Source organism: Neomonachus schauinslandi, chromosome 7 (genome assembly GCF_002201575.2).
Source record: "Neomonachus schauinslandi chromosome 7, ASM220157v2, whole genome shotgun sequence".
NCBI classification, from domain to species: domain Eukaryota; kingdom Metazoa; phylum Chordata; class Mammalia; order Carnivora; family Phocidae; genus Neomonachus; species Neomonachus schauinslandi.
Genome location: NC_058409.1, coordinates 108,743,066 through 108,748,429, shown reverse-complemented (window position 1 = coordinate 108,748,429; position 5,364 = coordinate 108,743,066). Strand labels below are relative to the sequence as shown.

Here is a 5,364-nt window from a genome sequence, read left to right as displayed (position 1 = left end):
CCCCCCCCCCCCCCCCCCCCCCCCGTCTATCTCTCTAATAAATAAATCTTAAAAAAAAAAGAAAGAAATAGAAGAGTGTGCTGGGTAGAGGAAACAGCCAGCATGGACACACACACACATTAACATATTAACATTAGGTTGTTCTGTAAAATATGTTTGTTACCTTAATCAAAATATGCTTCTTACCTTAATCTCTGATATAACACAGATATGATTTCTAATTTTACTGAGGCTGGAGAGGTGAGGTTGACTGACTTGCCCAAAGTTAAACAGCCAGAGGTAAATTCAAGCCCAAATATTTTCCTCCAAATCTCCTACTCTTTATATGTCTCCCAACCTAAAACATAGCATTTAACTGACCTCTCCTCCCCCTTAGCTTAAAACACAGGGATCGGCAACTCAGCTCCCCGGGAAAGATTCCAGAAAGACTGTGGCACGAATCTCACGATGTGGACATTATATGTCCAGGGTCTGTTGGTGTCTCTTCCGCAGTTCCTGGGTCCCACTGAGAACCTGTTGCTGGTACATTCTATCTTCAGACTCCAACCTGTCTGTTCCTACAGCCCTGGTTAGAATCCACAGACGGCATGACTAAATGGTCAGAGAAGGATGTGCACCAACTGCCATTACATACTGATAAATACTTGGCAACATCATTTTTGATGACTGTAAATTACTTTATCTTTGGAGTATATATCTGTTTGTTTTACCAGTTCCTTAATTTGTTCCAATTTTTCAGTATGTTAAGAAGTGCTGCAACAGATAGTCTTGCAGCTAAATCTTAGTGCAAATCTGTGGTTTTTCTCACAATGAGTTCTGGAGGGCCCAGGAGACATTCTCCCACAGAGTGGCTTCCCCTACTGAACTGTTGAGGCAGCTGTGGATGGCTTTGTTACACCAGGGATTCTGGGATCTTCAAGTCATACCTGGTCTCTCATGGCTCCATCTCTCCCCCTACCTCTGTGTTCATAGATCTCTGTCTTCACCCAAAGGCTGCAGAAAATGACCAAGTCCCAGGTGAGTTAGTTTGTTCCATTCATTATATAGGAACAGTAGTGGAGGACTGTAAAAATGACCATGTGAGCTAAAATCATGCAAAGAAATCTTAATAATCAATGGGATTTTTATATTGGTTATAGTTGTTCTGTGACCTTTAAAAATGTTGGTTAAAACATTAAATCCTCTTACTGTTGGTCATACAAGTATAGGAAAATGAAAAATAGCAAAACAGATAATTAGTACATTGTTAATTTAAACATTGACAATTAAAATACTTTGTTAAAAAAAACTTATCAAGAGCATTTAGAACAGTGCCGCCTTCTCTTTGTATAACTTGATACCAAGTGAGCATCTTTTCTGTGCCTTGGCAAATTGGATCGAATTCTGATATTTGGTCCTTTGCATCTAGGACAATCAGTTCTGGATGTGTATGGGGTGTTCAGTAAATATTTGCTTAATGACTTAATGAAAGAATGGCCTAATGAATAATGAATATTCAGTGTAAAATGTTTCAAATATGATTTTTGTGTTACCCACAAAATGGAACATAAAACTAGACAAATGGGCATCAAAGCATAGGGCAGGAGAAACAGAATGAGACCAAATTAGTATACTATCACCCAAAATGAAATGGGGCCAAATTTTAAGAAGCATTATCAAATAATGAGCATGCTTTAAACAAGTTGCCATGCTTTTTTTTTTTCCATTTTGTGCAGTACTGATGACTTTAGTTGGAATAGGAATGTGTTGTTGCAGGGACCAGTATCATTCAAGTATGTGGCTGTGGATTTCACCCAGGAGGAGTGGCAGTATCTGGACCTTCCCCAGAGGGATCTATACAGGGATGTGATGCTAGAGAACTATATCAACCTCATCTCAGTGGGTGAGGACCATTTCCCAGTGTTGATTGGCATGTGCTTCGTTAACTACCTTACCTTTCTCAGTTGCTCCAAATAATCAGCCCTTTGAAGTACTTTTACAAGTATGGCTCTGGGTCTTAGTAGATTTAAGATTGACAGTCTTTGGGAGGTTTGGCTTCAAGTTTGTTTAAAGACCTCTCTTTTTCAGGTACAAATGGGCACCTTCATCAGGAAGTCCCTGATGAAGTTCAGAGTTCAAAGGACCTGAAGCCCAGGTAGCTAGGTCCAAATCCTCTATCATTTCCCATTGACAGGATATCAAACCACAAAGCCATCTGTGATCCACAAGTTGGAACAAGGTGAAGAACCATGGATGGTGGAGAGAGAAATCCCAAATTGGAACTATGCAGGTGAGTTAGGTAAAGGACTCTGTGGATGGAAGTGAATGAAATTAAGATCACAGTTGATCTGATGGTTACCAGAGCAGAGATAGTGGGAGGATGGGTGAAATAGGTGAAGGGGATTAAGAGTATACTTGTCCTGAGCCCTGAGAAATATACGGAACTGTTGTATCACTATATTGCATACCTGAAACTAATGTAACACTATATGTTTACTGGAATTTAAAAGAAAATTTTTTAAAAGATCACAGTTGATCAGTAAGGGTTGGCATCTTTGAAAAATATGCTTCAGGGCTCTCTTCTTAAAGCCTTTGGCCCTTTGAAAACAACTGGGATGGTTGACATAAGTTCCTTATTTACCTGAATGTCATTTCCATATATCACCTTCCCACATCAATGCTCTTCTCTGCATGGCTATTAGAGAGTGACATTTTCCCTTCCAGGTATATTCTGCCTGTGATTCTTAACCAACTTCATTTAAGACTTTGAGAAGTTTTTTTGCCTTTTTTTAATTTTTGCAAAATATACATACCATAGAATTTACTATTTTTAAGTGTATGGTTCAGCGGCATTAAGTACATTCACGTTGATGTGCACCATCACCACCATCCATCTGCAGAACTCTTTCATCACCACCAGCCGAGACTCTGTACCCGTTAAACTATACCTCCCTGCCCTACCTCCCCTGCTAGCTACTGCTAACCACTACTTCACTTTCTTTGCTCAGAATCTTACTATTCTGGATACCTCATATAAATGGAATCAAACAGTATTTGTCCTTTTATGTCTGATTTATTTTACTTAGTATATCTTCGAAGTTCATCCACGTTGTGGCATGTGATAGAATTTGATTGATTTTTAGGGCTGAAGAATACTCTGTTGTATGTGTATACCACATTTTGTTTTTACATTTATTTGCAGTGAACATTTGAGTTGTTTCTACCTTTGGGCTCCTGTGAATAATGCTTCCAAGAACGTTGGTGTCCAAATTTCTGTTTGAGCCCCTGCTTCCAATTCTTTTATGTATACACCCAGAAGTGAATTTGCTGGACCATGTGGTAATTCTGTGTTTACATTTTTTAAGGAATTGCTGTGATGTTTCCCACAGCTACCACACAATTTTACATTCGCACCAGCAGTGCACAAAAGTTCCAATTTTTCCACATCCTCACTGACGCTTGTTATTTTTTGTTTTGTTTTTTTCTAGTAGCAATCCTAATGGGTATGAAGTGGTATCTTATGGTTTTGATTTGCACTGAATGACTAGTGATGTTGAGCACATTTTCATGTGTTTTTTGGCCATGTGTGTATCTTCCTAGGAGAGGTGTCCAGTCTAGCCTCTGGGGAACGAGTGTTGGATAAAGAATAGAAATCTACTCACTTTCTTTAAAGACTGATGGCTCATATGTCAGGAACTGGGTTAGGAAGTTCAGGAGAATTATTGAATTCTGAGCCGGGGAATGACTTTATTGCTCTGGATGTAGGTAGCATAAGTTTAACAGTAGTCAAGTACTGTCAGAGGTTTATAAAATAGATGAAAATGAAGACAGATAGGGTTTTAGATCCAGAGTGAGAAATCTGCTGCTTAGTGTCTCCACGTTAATAGAATCCAGAAATTTGGAAAACACGATGTAAAGCAAAAGTGGCAAGCACATAGTTGTCAGTAATAATACGTGTAATAATGGTATCTAGGGCGCCTGGGTGGCTCAGTTGGTTAAGCGACTGCCTTCGGCTCAGGTCATGATCCTGGAGTCCCGGGATCGAGTCCCGCATCGGGCTCCCTGCTCGGCAGGGAGTCTGCTTCTCCCTCTGACCCTCCTCCCTCTCATGCTCTCTGTCTCTCATTCGCTCTGTCTCAAATAAATAAATTAATTAATTAATTAATTAATTAATTAATTAATTTTAAAAAATGGTATCTAACTGACAAAACGTATTATGTGTGAGGCAGTATTCTGAGTACTTTACGTCTATTGACTCATTTAATTCTCATGACAACACTACAAGGTAGGTGCTATTATTATCCCTTTTTTTATAGAAAGGGAAGTTGAGGCCCAAAGAGATCAAGGAACTTGACCTCTGCCACATGTCTAATTAGTGATGGAGGTAGGATTGAAACCCTGGTAATCTGGACTTAGTACCTGTTTTCTTAACTGTGATTCCTCTTCTATATGTGCTAGGTAGAGAAGAAAGGGGGGAGAGTATTTAAAAGTCAGGATTAATGTAGTATCTGTGAACTATTAATAGACTAAGATGACACACTCAGGAGTGAGAATTCAATAGTTAATCTAACCCTGAGGCATTTGTATTTGGCTTATTCTGTGGCTTATTTCTCTCTTACTGGACACATGGGTTCCTGGGCCTTCACACCCATATAAGAACGAATTACTGTTATGGCTTTCTGAGGCACTGGCTACTGCTTGCAAGTGGGCTCGATGGCTTTGTCAAGTCCGTTTCATGCTGATGGATGACTAGACGAGCTCAGAGACATTGGAAGTAGAGAGACGAGTGAGGATTAAACTAGAGCAATCCAACAATGAGTCGATGAGACACCAGCTCAGATCTCTCTGTTCCTCATCCAATCTCTCCTTTATTTCCTCTGATCACCATTTCAGCAGTCATTGTAATTCTCTAGATGGGCTCTTCCTATTGACCCCATAACAGCTGTCCTCCTTTGTTCCTTTTTATTGCACCTTGTAATTATTTTTGTTTTTCTTCCCAGTTTGCAAAGTCCTGTTTGCAGACAGCCAGATATATTTGTGTTCTTTGTCATATTCTCTATTTCTGTCTCTACGAATATGATTTTTTTTTTAAGTTGTGGTTTTCTTACAAAGCTCAGGGGTATAGATTCCATGTAGCCTTGGTATTTCTGTTCATTAGGGATACTAGGCCTTAAAGTAAAGATTCAATCTCACAATAGGGTGAAAAGTTATGAGCCATAATATATTAGCAGAAATATTCACAAACAGAGCTAATTATGCTTCCTTATAGAAGAAGTCTGGCAACTTGATAACCCCTTGGAAAGACACCAAGAGAACCAAGAAACATTTTTGAAACATGTTGCATTCATTGACCAGGAAACTGTGACTGCGGAAAAGGGCAACAAA

General features: G+C 39.4%; 1 long non-coding RNA gene across 1 annotated transcript in view; it reads left to right on the top strand.

Annotated features, from left to right (window-relative positions):
• The window catches only part of LOC110586845, a 3,412-nt gene extending 1,185 nt beyond the window's left edge, over positions 1–2,227 (top strand). The window contains exons 2-3 of the long non-coding RNA XR_002480735.1: positions 973–1,017; positions 2,174–2,227. This is a non-coding gene — a long non-coding RNA (uncharacterized LOC110586845). The remainder of the gene's footprint in view (positions 1–972; positions 1,018–2,173) is intronic.
• Positions 2,228–5,364: the final 3,137 nt, after the last annotated feature.